Source organism: Oncorhynchus mykiss, chromosome 7 (genome assembly GCF_013265735.2).
Source record: "Oncorhynchus mykiss isolate Arlee chromosome 7, USDA_OmykA_1.1, whole genome shotgun sequence".
Taxonomy (NCBI): Eukaryota; Metazoa; Chordata; class Actinopteri; order Salmoniformes; family Salmonidae; genus Oncorhynchus; species Oncorhynchus mykiss.
This window is the reverse complement of record NC_048571.1, coordinates 57112061-57133844: the sequence shown is the minus strand read 5'-3', so window position 1 is coordinate 57133844 and position 21784 is coordinate 57112061.

The window sequence follows — 21784 nt, the reverse complement described above, 5'->3', positions numbered from 1 at the left end:
CCCTCAATATGGTGCAGTCGTCCTGTACCCTTTGCAGAAAAGCATCCCCAAAGAATTATGTTTCCACCTCCATGCTTCACGGTTGGGATGGTGTTCTTGGGGTTGTACTCATCCTTCTTTTCCTCCAAACACGGCGAGTGGAGTTTAGACCAAAAAGCTCTATTTTTGTCTCATCAGACCACATGATCTTCTCCCATTCCTCCTCTGGATCATCCAGATGGTCATTGGCAAACTTCAGACGGGCCTGGACATGCGCTGGCTTGAGCAGGGGGACCTTGCGTGCGCTGCAGGATTTTAATCCATGACGGCGTAGTGTGTTACTAATGGTTTTCTTTGAAACTGTGGTCCCAGCTCTCTTCAGGTCATTGACCAGGTCCTGCCCTGTAGTTCTGGGCTGATCCCTCACCTTCTTCATGATCATTGATGCCCCACGAGGTGAGATCTTGCATGGAGCCCCAGACCGAGGGTGATTGACTGTCATCTTGAACTTCTTGTAATAATTGCGCCAACAGTTGTTGACTTCTCACCAAGCTGCCTGCCTATTGTCCTATAGCCCATCCCAGCCTTGTGCAGGTCTACAATTGTATCCCTGATGTCCTTACACAGCTCCCTGGTCTTGGCCATTGTGGAGAGGTTGGAGTCTGTTTGATTGAGTGCGTGGACAGGTGTCTTTTATACAGGCAACGAGTTCAAACAGGTGCAGTTCATACAGGTAATGAGTGGAGAACAGGAGGGATTCTTAAAGAAAAACTAACAGGTCTGTGAGAGCCGGAATTCTTAATGGTTGGTAGGTGATCAAATACTTATGTCATGCAATAAAATGGAAATGAATTACTTAAAAATCATACAATGTGATTTTCGTTCCATCTCTCACAGTTGAAGTGTACCTATGTACCTATGATAAAAATTACAGACCTCTACATGCTTTGTAAGTAGGAAAACTTGCAAAATCGGCAGTGTATCAAATACTTGTTCTCCCCACTGTACATGTCCTGATATATATACATTTTTCGTTATATATATATATATATATATATATATATATATATATATATATATATATATATAAAACGAAAAATGTTAATAACTCCAAATATATATATATACAGTTATAGTCGGAAGTTTACATACTTAGGTTGGAGTTATTAACATTTTTCGTTTTTCAACCACTCCACAAATGTCTCTTGTTAACAAACTATAGTTTTGGCAAGTCGGTTAGGACATCTACTTTGTGCATGACACAAGTCATTTTTCCAACAATTGTTTACAGACAGATTATTTCACTTATAATTCACTGTATCACAATTCCAGTGGGTCAGAAGTTTACATACACTAAGTTGACTGTGCCTTTAAACAGCTTTAGAAGCTTCTGATAGGCTAATTGACATAATTTGAGTCAATTGGAGGTGTACCTGTCGATGTATTTCAAGGCCTACCTTCAAACTCAGTGCCTCTTTGCTTGACATCATGGGAAAATCAAAAGAAATCAGCCAAGACCTCCAAAATGTGTAGACCTCCACAAGTCTGGTTCATCCTTGGGAGCAATTTCCAAACGCATGAAGGTACCACGTTCATCTGTACAAACATTAGAACGCAAGTATAAACAACATGGGACCACGCAGCCGTCATACCGCTCAGGTAGGAGACGCGTTCTGTCTCCTAGAGATGAACGTACTTTGGTGCGAAAAGTGCAAATCAATCCCAGAACAACAGCAAAGGACCTTGTGAAGATGCTGGAGGAAAGAGGTACAAAAGTATCAATAGCCACAGTAAAAGGAGTCCTATATCGACATAACCTGAAAGGCCGCTCAGCAAGTAAGAAGCCACTGCTCCAAATCCGCCATAAAAAAGCCAGACTACGGTTTGCAACTGCACATGGGGACAATGATCATTATTTTTGGAGAAATGCCCTCTAGTCTGATGAAACAAAAATAGAACTGTTTCAAAATGACCATCGTTATGTTTGGAGGAGAAAGGGGGAGGCTTGCAAGCCAAAGAAACACCATCCCAACCGTGAAGCACGGGGGTGGCAGCATCATGTTGTGGGGGTGCTTTGCTGCAGGAGGGACTGGTGCACTTCACAAAATAGATGGCATCACGAGGCAGAAACATTATGTGGATATATTGAAGCAACATCTCAAGACATCAGTCAGGATGTTAAAGCTTGGTCGCAAATGTGGCTTCAAATAGACAATGACCCCAAGCATACTTCCAAAGTTGTGGCAAAATGGCTTAAGGACAACAAAGTCAAGGTATTGGAGTAGCCATCACAAACCCTGACCTCAACCCTATTGAAAATGTGTGGGCAGAACTGAAAAAGCGTGTGCGAGCAAGGAGGCCTACAAAACTGACTCAGTTACACCAGCTCTGTCAGGAGGAATGGGCCAAAATTCACCCAAATTATTGTGGGAAGCTTGTGGAACCTGAAAGGTTTGACCCAAGTTAAACAATTTAAAGACAATGCTACCAAATACTAATTGAGTGTAAACTTCTGACCCACTGAGATTGTGATGAAAGAAATAAAAGCTGAAATAAATCATTCTCTACTATTATTCTGACATTTCACATTCTTAAAATATGGTGGTGATCCTAACTGACCTAAGACAGGGAATTTTTACTAGGATAAAATGTCTGGAATTGTGAAAAACTGAGTTTAAATGTATTTGGCTAAGGTGTATGTAAACTTCTGACTTCAACTGTATATATATATATATATATATATATTTATGTATGTGTATATGTATATGTGTGTATGTATATATATATATATATATATATATATTTATGTATGTGTATATGTATATGTGTGTATGTATATATATATATATATATATATATATATATATTTTAAATATATATATATTTATATATAAAGTTAGATATTTGGGGCATCCTGGGATGTGCTTTTGAATGCTATTGCTGTAAGAGTGAGTTAGCTAGCATGTTCAAGATGTAATGGTTGCATTAGCCTCTGCTAATACACAGTTGTTTCCATGCTACATACGTATCTACAGCCATCAACAGACTTCTGTCCAGCACATCTATGTGTCACCTTGTGTCTATTGTCAGGAATAAACACCAATCAACTGGGATCGCTGGCTGGACACTCTTTATTTATTACACAACGCAAGAGAGTCACGATCACATCTGTTACAATGGTGCAGAGACCAGTCTTGTCTTCACTGAACATCTGTTACACACATTTGTAAGGCTAAATAGGTAATGCAGCTATCTAACATTTGCTGTTGTAGTTAGTATGTTTAATTAACCAAAAGAGATTGATTCTGACAACAAAGTCACAACTGGTCGAGTCAAGATAAGTCGGAGTCCTGGACTCGAGTACTACAACACTGGTGACAAATACCAAACCCAGGTGCTCTGGGCTGTGTTTGTATCCATGTCAACCAAAGCAATAATCTAATTGGCTATTCCTAGTCCACTGGCTGGCATGGTTGTCATGGTGATTAAACCTGGAGAGGGGTGGCAAGGAAAAGCTGCTAATATAAAGTTTATGAAAACACTTCAAAATAGTAAAAACACTTAACCTCCGAGAGCTCTAATTTAACATATCCCCAGGGAGGAGCTAGTGCAGAGAGAAAGAAAGAGCGAAAGAGAGAGAGAGGGAGATCAACCTAAATTCACGACATGAGGACAAGAGAGGTGGGGGGTGTATTTCCGAGGGCTGTATATACTGCATGCAGCAGTGATACACAGATGGGATGTACCATGTGTAGTTAGTTACATTATTAACTAGTAGTACTGTAGTAGTAGTAGCATAGCAGTTAAACGGTCAGTGTTGGGCTTGATCTAAGACCCCTTCAGTCACCAGGTACACACACTACCTCCTGTGCCATAAAGGTCCAGACCTCTTGACAGAGGCTGTATTATTCTGCAGCCACTACTGCGTCGGCTGTACTGATGCTAATACTGCTGAGAGCTGTGTGTAAGCAGTCGGAGAGTGATCAATTTCTGGCACTGAGCATTGTGATTTATGACATTCCTAATGAGTCTCTCTCCCTCTGTGTGTGTGTGTGTGTGTGTGTGTGTGTGTGTGTGTGTGTGTGTGTGTGTGTGTGTGTGTGTGTGTGTGTGTGTGTGTGTGTGTGTGTGTGTGTGTGTGTGTGTGTATGTGTATGTGTGTGTGTGTGTGTGTGTGTGTGTGTGTGTGTGTGTGTGTGTGTGTTGGAGTTGAAAAAGGCTCCTTGAGTTTCACTTCTCCCTCTCTGCCTTGGCCCAGGCCTGCAATAACACTCTGAGAGTGGTGTATATAAATACACACCCTGGGTTCCGCACCGCGTAAATGCTAGGTGGCACTTTTAAGACAAACAGAAAAGGAGAGAGAGAGAGAGAGAGAGAGAGAGAGAGAGAGAGAGAGACAGAGAGAGAGAGAGAGAGAGAGAGAGAGAGAGAGAGAGAGAGAGAGAGAGAGAGAGGGAGAGAGAGAGAGAGAGAAACAAGAAAACAGCTGTGCTGAGCAGGACTGCTTTCGTGGGCAGTAGCAGCATCAAATGGAGAGGAAATCAAAATAAGGTCTAAAATCAGACTGCGAGGAGTTTGTGTGTATGTGTTACGGTGTATATGACGGCAGAGCGCAGTGCTGTTTCAGAGTGGGGGTGTTTGGGTTGGCATACAGCAGTCTTCAGCATGGCAATAGAGAGAGCCAAGCCAACCTCACAACCGCTCAGCCACACTGCATCGCTCTGCACTTTCTATCTGCCCAATGCTATACAGAGTGGTCCTCACTTTCTACCACCCTTCAGAGATGTTTGCACTTCCTCTTTTCCAGTGTCTTTTGAGAGACATTTGTAGAATGCCAACGTCCACCATCTTGCAGTCACTGTACCGCCCTCTAGCTCTCGCTCAGTGGAACTGCCGAGCATAGAGTGTGTACCTGTGAGAGAAGGGTTGCCACGGTTACAGTGAGGCGTGATTTAGTATTTCTGAAACTGACAGGTAGACCTACACAGCAACCTGAATAACAATCTCCCATAGACCTCCCCGCTGCACTCTTCCTCTTTCCTTTTATTAGTTAATCCCTCATGGTGGTGATTTATACAGTGGCCGTGCTCACAATGATGGATGTGTTTAAAGAGAAATCTAAGGTATGCAGCTCATGTCCTCCATCATAAATCCACTATGAGTGGGTTTCTGGGTTGGAGGACCTCACACTAAGAGAGAGTCCTAAGACTTTTCACAATTGATACCATTTAGTGAGTCAGATTCAGTAAAAAAAAAAGAAAACTTATTCAACCAATGGAAGTTTTGATGACAAAGTAGAGTTTTCGCATCTGTAGTTCCATTGTAGAGGGAAAGGGGTGTGCTGAGGGAAAGGGGTGTGCTGAGGGAGAAGGTTGTACTGAGGGAGAGGGGTGTGCTGAGGGAGAGGGGTGTGCTGAGGGAGAGGGGTGTACTGAGGGAGAGGGGTGTACTGATGGAGAGGGACTAGGAGAGGGAAAGAGGGACCCTATGTGGCTCTGGTCAAAGATTGTGCTGTAAGGAGAATGTGGTGACACAGAGCTTGTTTCTTTTTGACACATGTCCAGTTCAATCTCATAGTGGTTAAGATGTATAGCAGTAGAGAGTGTGACAGTGAGAGATGAGAGGTCCTCTGCATTAGCGGTGACTCTGACCCCATAGTGTCTGTGATGACATAAGCAAACTGTTATTACCCACTCAGACTCTCTCTCCCAACCTCCTGCTATCTATCTCCCCCTTTCTCTCCATCTCTCCTCATCACCCTTTCCCCCTCTCTCCCGCTCTTTCTCTAGATAAATCAACTAACCCCTGTCATGAAACTCAAGCCTTTCCTCTCCACCACAAAGCACCCAGAGTTGTACACAGGTCATAAAAACAATGTAGGTTTGATGTAGTTCAAAAACACAGGACAGATTAGGAACAGTGTGTTTACCCTAACCCCTCTCTGCTGCACTCTAACATGCACACAATTTCCTAATTCAATTACAACTTGAAAGCTGCAAAGTGGGAAACATCAAGGACATTGACAAACACTCAAAGGGGATTAGCCGTTGCCAAACTCAGGCTGGTGCAGTGGAGGTGGTTTACATGATGAATGACCTTGCAGGGGACCTGAAAACCTTGCTACCAGGGTTCATCTCTAGTCTGTACATCATTGAGCTAACACGGTCTTGGGTAATTCAGGCACCTGGGTTTGAGACCCAGTGTGCTTGGTGAGCTGCTGGTGTCACGCCCTGACCATAGAGAGCCCTCTGGTTTCTCTATGGTGTTTTAGGTCAGGGTGTGACTAGGGAGTTTTCTAGTCTTTATTTTCTATGTTGGTGTGAGTATGGTTCCCAATTGGAGGCAGCTGATGGTCGTTGCCTCTAATTGGGGATCATACTTAGTGTGGTCCTTTTCCCACCTGCGTTGTGGGATATTGTTTTTGTTTACTTAATAAATATGTGGAACTCTACTCACGCTGCACCTTGGTCCGCTCATTATAACGAACTTGACAGAATATCCCACCACTACAGGACCAAGCAGCGTGTCATGGAGGAAAAGGAGAGATGGACATGGGAGGAAATAATGGGTGGATGCGAGACCCTTCCTTGGAGGGAGTCGCCAAGGAATATAGGAGGACAGCGAAGACAGCGTCCGCGGCCACGGAAACCCCAAGATTCTTTTGGGAGGGCGTAAGGGGTGGTCGGTCGAGCCGAGGAGAGAGCCAGAGACCGTCGGGGAGTCGATGGAGCTGTTGGAGGAGGGAGATCGGAAACAGATGTGGGTTAGGTGTATTCTGCAGCACATTCGCCCTGAAGAGCGCCTTCCCAGCCCGGTACGTTCTGTGCCGGCTCCCCGCACTCGCCCTGAAGAGTCTGTCATCAGTCCGGTGAAACCTGTGCTGGCTCCACGCACCAGGCCTCCAGTGCACCTTCTCAGCCCGGTACGTCCTGTGCCAGCTCCCCGCACTCGCCCTGAAGAGCGTGTCATCAGTCCGGTGAAACCTGTCCTGGCTCCACGCACCAGGCCTCCAGTGCGCCTTCCCAGCCCGGTACGTTCTGTGCCGGCTCCCTGTACTCGCCCTGAAGAGTGTGTCACCAGCCCCGAGACCTCTGCGCCGGTGCCTAGTGCAGGCACGGCGTCTAGTCCCGCTCCATGGCCTGAGCCTTCCTCTGCGCCAGTGCCCAGTCCAGGCACGGCATCCAGTCCCACTCCATGGCCGGAGCCTTCCTCTGCGCCGGTGCTCAGTCCAGGCATGGCGTCCAGTCCCGCTCCATGGCCTGAGCCTTCCTCTGCGCCAGTGCCCAGTCCAGGCACGGCGTCCAGTCCCGCTCCATGGCCTGAGCCTTCCTCTGCGCCGGTGCTCAGTCCAGGCACGGCGTCCAGTCCCGCTCCATGGCCTGAGCCTTCCTCTGCTCTGGTGCCCAGCCCGGGCAAGGCGTTCAGGCCGGCTTCATGGCTTGATCCGAGGTCTGAGCGGGTGCTATGTCCTGCACCAGAGTCGCCACCGACGCTAGTTGCCCACCCTAATCCTCCCCATCTAGGTTCAGGTTTTGCGGTCGGAGTCCGCACCTTTGGTGGGGGGGGGGGGGGGGGGGGTACAGTCACGCCCTTACCATAGAGAGCAGGGTTCTCTATGGTGTTTTAGGTCAGGGTGTGACTAGGGAGTTTTCTAGTCTTTATTTTCTATGTTGGTGTGAGTATGGTTCCCAATTGGAGGCAGCTGATAATCGTTGCCTCTAATTGGGTATCATACTTAGTGTGGTCCTTTTCCAACCTGCATTGTGGGATATTGTTTTTGTTTAGTGCTATGTGCGCTACAAATGGCACGTTCATTTATTTATTTGCTGTTTTGGGTTTCACTTAATAAATATGTGGAACTCTACTCACGCTGCGCCTTGGTCCGCTCATTATAACGAACTTGCCAACTGGGCATTTATTTCACACAGAATGGACAAGGCTGCATTCAAAGGTTATGTTAAGAGACAACAAGGCAACATTCAGAGACACTGGAATTACAATGTGTCAAATTGGAACAGTATTCAGGATTACAGCATAAAGTAGCAGTGGGCTGCATTCAGTAACAGCATAGCAAACAATGTTCAGACGGCAACATTGAAAATGTAGTTCCAGGGTGAACAGCTCCACTGTTTAAAGGCCACAGCTGTACTTGCATTGGTCCTTGCTTTTTAACTAGGAACTGAATTGTAGCTGGGAAACTACTGCTCTCTTCAAGTGACAGGGAGGAAGGACAACCAGCAGAAATACAAAACTAAAAAGCCTGGGTCAATTTAGATGCTTTCCTCAGTGACACCATAGAAGGTTGGCTTCAGTAGCAGTGGAGCTGCATTAGAGGGTTTGTGTTTGGTGACAATTTAGTGAGCTTTGTTCAGAGCCACCATGCTTTAGCCCAGTGCAGGTTAGAAAACATGGTTCCTATGTACGTAGCTCAGCAGTACACTTGCATAGAGCTATTAGCTGCTGCTGCCTACCATGTGTTACAGACAAGTAAGATGGTGCCGATAGAGATGGCAGCTTCGCTTCTAGTCCTTAGGAAACTGTGCAGTATTTTGTTTTTTAATGTATTATTTCTTACATTGTTAGTACAGAAAACTTTAAGTGTTATTACATACTGCCAGGAAGAACTATTGGACATCAGAGAGACGTCAACTCACCAGCACAACTACGACCAGTAATACAACTTTCACAAAGCAGATCCTTTGCACCTCCCAGGGCATTTGAACGATTCCAGAGACCAACCCAAAACAACGCCGCCGGAGGAGAGGGTGCCGGAGAGGTCTTCTAGTGAGGCTTGGGATGAGTGCACACCACCCACCGCTTCCGAGGATATTGCTCGCTAAGTCGACGAAATCAGGGCAAGAGTTGCTTTCCAAAGAGATTTCTGGGATTGTAACACACTCTGTTTCACGGAAACATGACTAGCTGGGGACATTCTGTCGGAGTCCATACAGCCAATGGGATTTTCAGTGCATCGCCCCGAAATGAATAAACATATCTCCAGTAAGAAGAAGGGCGGGGGGTGTATGTTTCATGATTAATGACTCATGGTGTAGTTGTAACATACAAGAACTCAAGTCCTATTGTTCACCTGACCTAGAATTCTTCACAATCAAGTGGATACTAAGACGGCCATCAAGGAACTTCACTGGACTTTATGCAAACTGGAAACCATATATCCTGAAGCTGAATTTATTGTAGCTGGGGATTTTAACAAAGCTGATTTGAGAACAAGGCTACCTAAATTATATCAGCATATTGGTTGCAGTACACGAGTGAGAAACACGATTGACCATTGCTACTCTTAATTTTGCGATGCATACAAGGCCCTTCCCCGCCCTCCTTTTGGCAAATCTGACGATGACTACATCTTGTTGCTCCCCTCCTATAGGCAGAAACTAAAACAGGAAGTGCCCATGCTTAGGTCTATCCAACGCTGGTCTGACCAATCGGATTCCATGCTAGAAGGATGCTTCCATCACGTGGATTGGGATATGTTCCGGGTAGCCTCAGATAATAACATTGATGTTTACGCTGACTCGGTGAGTAAGTTTATAAGGAAGTGTATAGGAGATGTTGTACCCATTGTGTCTATTGAAACCTTCCCTAACCAGAAACCGTAGATTGATGGCCGCATTCGCGCAGAACTGAAAGCACGTACCATTGCATATAATCATGGCAAGGCGACTGGAAAATGGCTGAATACAAACAGTGTAGTTATTCCCTTTGTAAGGCAATCAAACAAGCAAAGCGTCAGTATAGAGACAAAGTGGAGTCGCAATTCAACAGCTCAAACACGAGACGTACATGTACAGTTGAAGTGGGAAGTTTACATACACCTTAGCCAAATACATTTAAACTCAGTTTTTCACAATTCCTGACATTTAATCCCAGTAAATATTCAATTAGGATCACAACTTTATTTTAAGAATGTGAAATGTCAGAATAATAGTAGAGAATAATTTATTTCCGCTATTATTTCTTTCATCACATTCCCAGTGGGTCAAAAGTTTAAATACACTCAATAAGTATTTGGTAGCATTGCGTTCAGGTTTGTAGGCCTCCTTGCTCGCACACGCTTTTTCAGTTCTGCCCACAAATTTTCTATAGGATTGAGGTCAGGACTTTGTGACGGCCACTCCAATACCTTGACTTTGTTGTCCTTAAGCCATTTTGCCACAACTTTGGAAGTATGCTTGGGGTCAATGTCCATTTGGAAGACCCATTTGTGACCAAGCTTTAACTTCCTGACTGATGTCTTGAGATGTTGCTTCAATATATCCACATAATGTTTCTGCCTCATGATACCATCTATTTTGTGAAGTGCACCAGTCCCTCCTGCAGCAAAGCATCCCACAACATGATGCTGCCACACACCGTGCTTCACGGTTGGGATGCTGTTCTTCGGCTTGCAAGCCTCCCCCTTTTTCCTCCAAAAATAACGATGGTTATTATGGCCAAACAGTTCTATTTTTGTTTCATCAGACCAGAGGGCATTTCTCCAAAAAGAATGCTCTTTGCCCCCATGTGCAGTTGCAAACCGTAGTCTGGCTTTTTTTATGGCAATTTGGAGCAGTGGCTTCATACTTGTTGAGTGACATTTCAGGTTATGTCAATATAAGACTTGTTTTACTGTGGATATGGATACCTTTGTACCTCTTTCCTTCAGCATCTTCACAAGGTCCTTTGCTGCTGTTCTGGGATGGATTTGCGCTTTTTGCACCAAAGTACGTTCATCTCTAGGAGACAGAACGCGTCTCCTTCCTGAGCGGTATGATGGCTGTGTGGTCCCACTGTGTTTATACTTGTGTCCTATTGTTTGTACAGATGAATGTGGTACTTTCAGGCATGTGGAAATTGCTCCTTAGGATGAACCAGACTTGTGGAGGTCTACAATTTTCTTTCTGAGGTCTTGGCTGATTTCTTTTGATTTAATCATGATGTCAAACAAAGAGGCACTGAGTTTGAAGGTAGGCCTTGAAATACATCGACAGGTACACCTCCAATTGACTCAGATTATGTCAATTAGCCTATCAGAAGCTTCTAAAGCCATGACATCATTTTCTGGAATTTTCCGAACTGTTTAAAGGTATAGTCAACTTAGTGTATGTAAACTTCTGACCCACTGGAATTGTGATACAGTGAATTATAAGTGAAATAATCTGTCTGTAAACAATTGTTGGAGAAATGACTTGTGGCATGCACAAAGTAGATGTCCTAACCGACTTGCCAAAACTATAGTTTGTTGACAAGAAATGTGTGGAGTGGTTGAAAAATGAGTTTTAATGACTCCAACCTAAGTGTATGTAAACTTCCCACTTCAACTGTATATACTGTATACTGTATACTGATTCCTTCACCATCACCATCACCATTCACCATCATTCACCATTCCTTACTATCTATTGCATCTTAGCCGCTCTGTCTCTGCTCATCCATATATTTTATACTTATATATTCTTATCACATTCCTTTACTAGATTGTGTGTATTAAGTTTTGTTGTGGAATTTGCTAGATATTAGGTTTTGTTGTGGAATTGTTAGATATTACCTGATAGATACTGCTGCACTGTCGGATCTAGAAGCATAAGCGTTTCGCTACACTCACATTAACATCTGCTAACCATGTGTATGTGACCAATAAAATTTGATTTGATTTGGTTTGACAGCAGACCCAAAAACACACACACACACACGCACACACACACACACACACACACACACACACACACACACACACACACACGCACGCACACACAGCTGCTCAGCTGTGCCACAGCTGTATTACAGTATCAGAGCCAAACCCCAGAAAGTGGGCCCTGCATGCTACTGAAACCACACCCTATTAACCTCTGGTGCAGACATACACACACAAACACGCACACCTCCGCACACACAAGTGCATATACGCACATGCACACACACACACACACACACACGGCATTATCAACCCCACAGATCTCGTCCTAATGGGGAACACATGCACCCCTGGAACATTAATGTAATGTAGAGTTCAGTAATACCTCTGATTACTGGGTAAACTGATACAGTGTAATACATATCAGTTATCACATACATCTTGATTGTGGTTTGTTAACACAGATGGTATAGTGTGCAGATTATCACAGTGGTAATCTGAAAACCCTGATTGCCTGCTGTGCTGCTGCTCTCAATGTGTCCTTTACAGTTTTTCTGTTGGTTCTCTGTGGCTCTCTTGTCTCTCTTGGGCTGATTATATACTCTGGTCTCTGTTGTTCCATATAACACATGCATGGATAGGAGGGTTGAGTTCAGGCTTTCTGTCACACGTACTGAATCCCAAATGAACCCGTAGTTCCAGGGTTGCCTAATGCCTACCTCTGAGCACTCTCCCATCTCACTAGGAATTTGGAGGAGAGAGAGGGAAATGTGTGTCAGGCTTTCAGGTGCAAACAATACTGTTACCAGCCTATATAATGTATTGGGTATGTAGTGGGTATGTGTTAGACTTGCAGTGTGTGTGTGTGTATGTGTGTGTGTGTTATTATAGAATCACTAGCAGACCAAAATAATGATTTAAATACGCTCGCCTTTCCAACTGTGGTTTCTCCATTTCACTAACAAGGCTTCTCCCCATCACACACTTTCACAGACGTACTCCTTCCTCACAGACAAACTCCCCCCTCAGAGACAAACTCCCCCCTCACAAGACCACTGTTACCACACAGAGTCGCAAGAGCATAAGTCAAATTAACTCTGATCAGCAGTAAACCTTTCTCTGTTTTTACATATTGACAAGCGTACGCAAACATACTCGTGTGAGCGTGCACATACACAGGCACGTACACACACACAAGCACACACACTCACAGGGCTGAGCTGTCCCTCTCCATACCACCTCATTACTGTGCTCTGTCCTGGTCAGAGTCTGGCCCCGCTGGTTAACTCTAATTTCAGAAATGTTTGTGGTGTGTGTGTGTGTGTGTGTGTGTGTGTGTGTGTGTGTGTGTGTGTGTGTGTGTGTGTGTGTGTTGGTTGACTCAAATTTCATGTTGGTTTTAATCCCGGGGTGTCAATCTTCATTCCAGGCTAACTTGTGTTGGACACGGCCCCCATCTCAGCACTCAGCTCTCTCAGTGCCGTGTGTGTGTGTGTGTGTGTAGTTGAGGCAGGGCAAAGGCAGAGGCAGCCCATGAACATTCCAGTGCTTCTCAGTGAGACTGGATAGATAATATAAGTCAGTCCCCAGTTCCCTACTAATACACACTCTTCACTCAATAATAACACACTTTACATCCTAACCCATAATGAATGGGGTGTTCCTCCCTCGCCACCATAAGACAGTAAAAAGTTATTTACTCTGCTCATTTGGGACAGTGAGAGAAACAAACGTATGGCCTCACTGGCTGTGTGTGCAATAAGATCTCACGGTTTTACCATTTTGACTTCAGATTCTGACATTTATCCACTTTTCTCCAAACGTCAAATTTCGAGGTGTCTATTACATTGTAACGTCTGTTGTCGGGAGAAGGAGAAGACCAAGGTGCAGCGTGGTAAGTATTCATAATACCTTTGAATCAATACGAATACTTGAACAAAAAACAACAAAATGACAAACGAACTGTTCTGCAAGGTGCAATACACAAAACAGAAAACAACTACCCACAAAACCCATGTGGGCAAGAGCTACCTAAGTATGGTTCTCAATCAGAGACAACGACAGACAGCTGTCCCTGATTGAGAACCATACCCGGCCAAAAACAAAGAAATACAAAAACATAGAAAAAAGAACATAGAACACCCACCCTAGTCACCCTAGAATAAAAAGCCTCTCTATGGCCAGGGTGTGACATACATCCTGTCCACTGAGCACACACTGGTGGAATCAACATCATATCCACTTCGTTTCAATGAAATTATGCTGAACCAACGTGGAATAGATGTTGAATGTCCCAGTGGGTGGGTTGCTCCTCCTGCTGTGGCTCCTCCTTAATTAATTCTGAATGGTTAACCCTTCCCTTATGTTCGATTCAGCCTACACTGACCCGTAGCTGAGAATACAGTAGCTGAGAATGTTCTCTTTCATCATATTCCTTTTCCGCTGAGTTGATAGACCCAACTGTTCAAAATGTAGAAACAGTCGTAAATCAATCACATTGTGACATTTTATGACATTCATTACATATTTTGCCAAACTTCATATCACTGTCCCTCGGCATCTGAACATCACAGGGTAAACATACTTAAGTCCTTGTGACCATCATGGGTAAATTGTTACGGCTCAGAAGAACATTTAAAAATAAAAATAAATGTGTTATACAAATTTGAGACCCAAAAATAAAATTGTATTTGTCACAAGGGCCGAATACAACAGGTGTAGACCTAACCGTGAAATTCTTACTTACAAGCCCTTAACCAACAATGCAGTTTAAAAAATAGAGTTAATACAAATATTTGCTAAATACACTAAAGTGAAAAATCAAATCAAAAAGTAACACAAGAAAATGACATAACAATAACAAGGCTATATACAGGGGGTACCGGTAATCAAATCAAATCAAAATCACTGGGGGTACCGGTACAGAGTCAAAGTGCCGGAGTACAGGTTAGTCAAGGTCATTTGTAAAGTGGCTATGCATAGATAATAAACAGCGAGTAGCAACAGTGTAAAAACAGTCCGGATGGCCATTTGATTAAATGTTCAGCAGTCTTATGGCTTCGGGGTAGAAGCTGTTAAGGAGCCTTTTGGTCCTAGACTTGACGCTCCGGTACCGCTTCCCGTGGGGTAACAGAGAGAACAGTTTATGACTTGGGTGACTGGAGTATTTGACAGTTTTTGGGGCCTTCCTCTGACACTGCCTAGAATATAGGTCCTGGATGTCAGGAAGCTTGTCACCAGTGATGTACTGGACCGTACGCACAACCCTCTGTAGCATTTTATTGTGCCCTCTTCATGACTGTCTTGGTGTGCTTGGACCATGTTAGTTTGTTGGTGATGTGGACACCAAGGAGCTTGAAGCTCTCTACCTGCTCCACTTTAGCCTCGCTGAAGTGTAAAGTGGTGTGCTTGGCCTACCGTTTCCTATAGTCCACGATCAGCTCCTTTGTCTTGCTCACATTGAAGGAGAGGTTGTTGTCCTGGCACCACACTACCAGGTCTCTGACCTCCTCCCTATAGGCTGTCTCATCATTGTCAGTGATCAGGCCTACCACTGTTGTGTTGTCAACAAACTTAATGATGGTGTTGAATTTGTGCTTGGCCACTAAGCACGCACCCCTGAGGGGCCCCAGTGTTGAGGATCAGCGTGGCAGATGTGTTGTTGCCTACCCTTACAGCCTGGGGGGCAGCCCATCAGGAAGTCCAGGATCCAGTTGCAAAGGGAGGTGTTTAGTCCCAGGTGTTTAGTCCTTAGCTTAATGATTGCTGCAGCTGTACATAGTCCGTCTGAAAATAGCCCACCCAATCTACCTACCTCATCCCCATACTGTTTTTATTTATTTTTCTGCTATTTTGCACACCAGTATCTCTACTTGCACATCATCATCTGCTCATTTATCACTCCAGTGTTAATCTGCTAAATTGTAATTCTTTGCTACCGTGGCCTATTTATTGCCTAGCTCCTCATGCCTTTTGCGCACACTGTATATAGACTTTATTTTTTCCTACTGTGTCATTGACTTGTTTATTGTGTTATTGACTTGTTTACTGTTTATTCCATGCTATGCCATGTGTAACTCTGTGTTGTTGTCTGTGTCACACTGCTTTGCTTTATCTTGGCCAGGTCGCAGTTGTAAATTAGAACTTGTTCTCAACTAGCCTACCTGGTTAAATAAAGGTGAAAGGGTTAGGGTTAGGGTTGAGCTGTGGTCAATGAACAGTATTCTCACATAGGTGTTCCTTTTGTCCAGGTGGAAAAGGGCAGTGTGGAGTGCAATAGTAGTTCCTCCTTTAACTTATTGGTGACGGGGGGGGGGGCAGTATTGAGTAGCTTGGATGAATAAGGACATAAATTATGAACTTTAGCGAACAAATCAATTTTTTTTTGTGGAACTGGGATTCCTGGGAGTGCATTCTGATGAAGATCATCAAAGGTAAGTGAATATTTATAATGCTATTTCTGACTAATGTTGACTACACTAATGTTGACTACACAACATGGCGCATATCATATCATTTTGGCTGTTTTGGTCTCTGAGCGCCGTACTCAGATTATTGTATGGTGTGCTTTTTCCGTAAAGTTAAAAAAAAATCTTACACAGCGGTTGCATTAAGGAGAAGTTTATCTAAAGTTCCATGTATAATAGTTGTATCTTTTATCAATGTTTATTTCTGTGAATTGATGTGGCTCTCTGCAAAATCACTGCATGTTTTGGAACTACTGAACATAACACGCCAATGTAAAATGACATTTTTGGATATAAATATACACTTTATCGAACAAAACATACATGTATTGTGTAACATGAAGTCCTATGACTGTTATCTGATGAAGATCATCAAAGGTTAGTGATTCATTTGATCTATATTTCTGCTTTTTGTGACTCCTCTCTTTGGCTGGAAAAATGGCTGTGACTTTCTGTGACTTTCTGTGACTTGGTGGTGACCCAACATAATCGTTTGTGGTGCTTTCGCTGTAAAGCCTTTTTGAAATCAGACACTGTGGCTGGATTAACGAGAATTTAAAATGGTGTAAAATACTTGTATGCTTGAGGAATTTTAAGGTACCCGGCGTCACGGCTTCATTGCTCCAGACCACCACAAGGGGGAGTTAGAGCACTCATTATGCATTTGGGTCCCAAGGTTTTTATATGACCAATCTAATCCAGTGGTTCCATTGACAAATTTGACGCAAGCTACCCGTCCCTGGTGACTTTCTTCAGCAAAGACGTTACGGTGGAAGTAAATGTAAGTTATTATAATGTCATAATGATTCAAGCAAAAAAATTACAATTGAGAAGAACATGTTAGTTAATGTAGAGACAAACGATTGTGCATATTTTTATGTCATAAAGTTCATTTACAAGAATAGCTATTTAGCAAGTTAGCTGACTAGCTAACATTAGCCAACTAGCTAGCTGGTGTTATGACATGAGCATGACATTGTAATTCGTGATGTTTAATGTTTTAGGGACTCCTCAGAAAACCAGCAAACCAGGCTGTCATCTTGGGAAACAGTGGATGTAAAGAATCTAACTAGCTAAAGCATTTATTGCAAATTGAATGTACAATTGTGTAAGCTTGCCTTGCTGTGCAATGCAGCTGAAGTAACATAGCTAGCTAACTATTTAATTGCTTATTGTGTCGTGGAAAAATAACTGTATGCCTATGGATGTGTAGCTAGTTACAGTATGTTGCCGATTTGTGTATGGACCCTAAAACATTCTGAAATAATATTCATACCAATCTATGAACCTCAGCTATCATTGCTGTTGTATCAACTTCAAGTCTGAATGGCATTAATGAAGCCTATGGATAGAGTGGAATATAATAACTTTATTGTGTCAAGGATGTAGGTACTGTAGTTATTACCACGCATGAGATCCCCACATTTTAGCCTGTACATTGAATATATTCACTGATCATGTACTCTTCCTTGGCAAATAAAGGTGTGGTTCAGGTATGAATCTCTGTGAGACATTATTTTTCAGTCATATCCAATATCAGGTGTATCAAACTCCATTATTTGAATGATGCTGTGCATGTACGTATTACAATTATACACTTCACTTTACCACTCCTGCTCCTGGGACATCAATGATTACACATTGTAACTATGCAATAGACTAGAAACATGATTTAAGTAAAGGCTGATTTGTATTTCATATATACAGAAAAAAACTATACATATCTAAATCCCTTCATCTGCGTTAATCTGAGGACACAGGATAGTATTTCAATTAGATACTTAATTTCAACCCGTGGAGAATGTGAAACACTTTATTGAAAGAAGTTCATTATCCATGGGTTATAAATACATAATACATGCATTATAATGATGATAATTGTAATATTATATTATAAAGACAAATTCAATCTGTGCTTCAATGCACATATAGTGTGCATTATAAAACGAGGAAGAAAGATGAGGTGGGGAGAGAGATGTAGAAGACAGAAAGGGAAAGAGGTAAGAACAGAAGCAGACAGCATATGATTAACGAATTACAGTGCTACCCTAATATTCTCTCAGTTCATCACAATTACAATATCTCCTAACCAGCCTTGGTCCCCAAGTTGGCCCAAAGGTTATCTTAAGAGCGGGTGAGGTGGCGATGACGGGACTGGCTTCCTCCCTCACATCAAAACATACCTGCAAACGAGACAGATGGATAGAGAGAGAGCATGATTAAGACGTTTTTTTTATTTTCTAATACGGTCAGTGATCGTAATCATCAGGAAGTGAAGTGCAAAACTGACCTTGGATCATTAACTCTGGGACTACTACATCTCCATCTGTATTTCAATGTAAAGCATCTCTTCAAAAATACTTCCTGTTGACCCAACCACCTCTCACCTATGATCATGCTGTGCCCTCTGTGTCAGCCAGTTCAAATGGGGGAGGGGTTCACCAACACAGCTGATATAACCTAGAGGATTAAGGGAGATGGGGGAGAAGGATGAAGTGAAGGAGAGAGACTGTCATTGTGTGTGTGTGGTCTCACCTGGTGTCTACACTAAGTGGCTACATAGTACTTTATGCTGAAAAACAGACACATGAGGACAAACAATAGAAGATAATGTCATAAATAAGACATAAATACCACTTGAAGCTTGCTGATGACTTGATCAATTGAATCAGCTGTGTAGCGCTAAGGCGGAAACAAAAATGTGCACAGGTGTTTGAAGCATTCTGATATGCCACAACTTGTGAGGTGTCAGGTTCGCCATTTATGTCGTGGAAATATTGAATCAAATATTTCACAGATAACGGAACTTGTAAATTCAATTATACTTTACTACAAAAGTAACAGAAGAAGAGCAATTCCATGGAAGAACAGATCTATCCAGTCTCAGTACTCTGCTTTTATACAGTTTTACCCTAACATAACAGTCACTCCACTTTATGTAAATTATTAATACATTTTAGCCTTGGCCACCCTAATCTTGTTTTCTTGCTTAGTTTCCATTCTCTTACTGGCTCAGACATTAGGGCATAGATTCTATTGGTGGCGTGACACACAGACATGCACACTCCTACTGCAGGTCTAATGGTGCCTATAACTGATTAACTAATGTTCCTGTCCAAAGGTCTTCACAAGTTCAGGGCGATGTTGTCTATGTATGAATAACCCATGTGCATGTCCAGTAGCCTTCTGTCACGACTTCTGCAGAAGTCGATGCCTCTCCTTGTTCGGGCGGTGTTCGGCAGTCGACGTCGCCGGTCATCTAGCCATCGCCGATACGTTTTTCATTTTCCATTTGTTTTGTCTCGTTTTTCCACATACATTTCCCAATTACTGGTCATGTATTTAATCCTCTGTTTCCCCCATGTCTTTGTGTGTGATTGTTTTTTGTTCATGTTGGTACATTTCCGTCTGGTTTTGTCCGGGTGCTTTTTTCACCCGTGTTTTGTGGCAACCGTTATTGTTCGCTCATTGGTACTGTTACTAGTGCTATTTTCTTGAGTAAAGTACGTTGTTCACTCATCTCTGCTCTCCTGCGCCTGACTTCATACACCAGCTACACCCACCGCCTGACAGAATCACACACCACTATCGTCATGAAGTCAGCAAGACCAGGTACCCCTGTAATTGGGGTCGAGGAGCGCGTCCAGGACCAAGAGGCGATGCTCCATCATCTCGGCGCCACCATCGACCGCGTCCTACAGACTATGGATCGCTGGCAGAGAAAGTGAGGTCCTCCAGTGCCTCTGCCAGAGCAACCAAGGTCTCCACTACGTGCCCCTCTTTCACCTGGTCCCAGTGGGATTCGTCTGGCCCTACCTAGGGAGTGTGGTGGGACGGCTGCACAATGTCAGGGTTTCCTATTACAACTGGAGCTCTACCTAGCAACCATTCACCCGTCGCCTTCGGACAGAGAGAGGGTGTCCGCCCTCGTCTCATGCCTCTCAGGGAGAGCCCTGGAGTGGGCCAACGCCATGTGGGGAGAAGGAAAGGCTACGCTGGACCACTTCGCCGCTTCCGGGCAGACTTCGACCATCCGGTGAATGTCTCGTTCATCTGAGGCAGGGGACGAGGAGCGCCCAGGAGTTCGCTCTGGACTTCCGGACCCTGGACGCTGGCGTGGGATGGAACAACAGGGCCCTGATCAACCACTATCGTTGCAGTTTGCGCGAGGACGTCCATCGGGAGTTGGCCTGCTGGGACACCACCCTCACTTTCGATTAGCTGGTGGACCTGTCCATTCGGTTGGATAACCTGCTGGCTACCCACGGACATCCAGATCGGGGTCTGTCCATTCCATCCCCCAGCACCACCGCTCCGACGCCCATGGAGCAGGGTTTCGCTGCGCTTAGGGAGACCGGAGGAGGTTCTGTTTCATGCACTATCTGTGGCCGCAGAGGGCACACTGCCGGTCGGTGCTGGGGAGGTTCCTCTGGGAGTCGAGGCAGCAGGCAGGGCAGTCTCGCGTTACCCCAGGTGAACCGGCACCATGCTCACCCAGAGCTCTCTGTTGCTCACATTTTGAACGTTACTTTTCCTGAGTTTTTCCCGCATCCCCAGCACGAGGAGCTCGTCGAGCTGGGAATTTCATTGACAGATCATTTGCCCATAGATTAGGGATCCCCATTGTTCCAGTGGATATGCCCTTCCCAGTTCAAGCCCTAGACAGTCGGCCATTAGGGTCCGGGTTGATTAGGGAGTTCACCGCGCCCCTGGGCATGGTGACGCAGGAGGGTCAAAAGGAGAGAATCAGTCTCTTCCTTATTGATTCTCCTGCGTTTCCCGTGGTGCTAGGCCTACCCTGGTTAGTCTGTCATGATCCCACTGTTTCGTGGCAACGGAGGGCTCTCAAGGGGTGGTCACGAGAGTGCTGGGGGAGGTGTTTAGGGGTTTCCGTTGGTGCTACTATGGTGGAAAGTCCAGACCAGGTCTCCACCGTGCACATTCCTCCTGAAAGTGCCGATTTGTCTTTCTTCTTACAGAAGGTGACTCAATTACCACCCCATCGACAGGGGGATTGTGCGATAAATCTCCTGGTAGACGTTGAACTTCCCAGGAGTCACGGGTATCCCATGTTACAAGCGGAGACAGCGGCTATGGAGACATATGTCTCCATATACCTGCGTCAGGGGTACATTCGGTCTTCCACCTCACCCGTCTCCTCTAATTTATTTTTTGTGAAGAAGAAGGAGGGAGGTCTGCGCCCGTGTATTGACTATCGAGGTCTAAATCAAATCACAGTGATCACCTCTCATCGCCACAGCGATTTAGTCAATGCACGGGGCGCCCTTCTTCACGAAACTAGACCTCAGGAGCGCGTACAACCTGGTGCGTATCCGGTAGGGAGACGAGTGGAAGACAGTGTTCAGTACCACCTCAGGGCATTATGAGTACCTCGTCATGCAATACGGGTTGATGAATGCTCCATCAGTTTTGCAAGCCTTTGTAGACAAGATTTTCAGGGACCTGCACGGGCAGGGTGTAGTGGTGTATATTGATGACATTCTGATATTCTCCGCTACATGTGCCAAGCATGTGTCCCTGGTGCGCAGGGTGCTTGGACGATTATTGGAGCATGACCTGTACGTCAAGGCTGAGAAATGCCTGTTCTTCCAGCAGGCCGTCTCCTTCCTGGGGTACCGCATTCCCACATCAAGGGTGGAGATGGAGAGTGACCGCATTTCAGCCGTGCGTAATTGGCCTACTC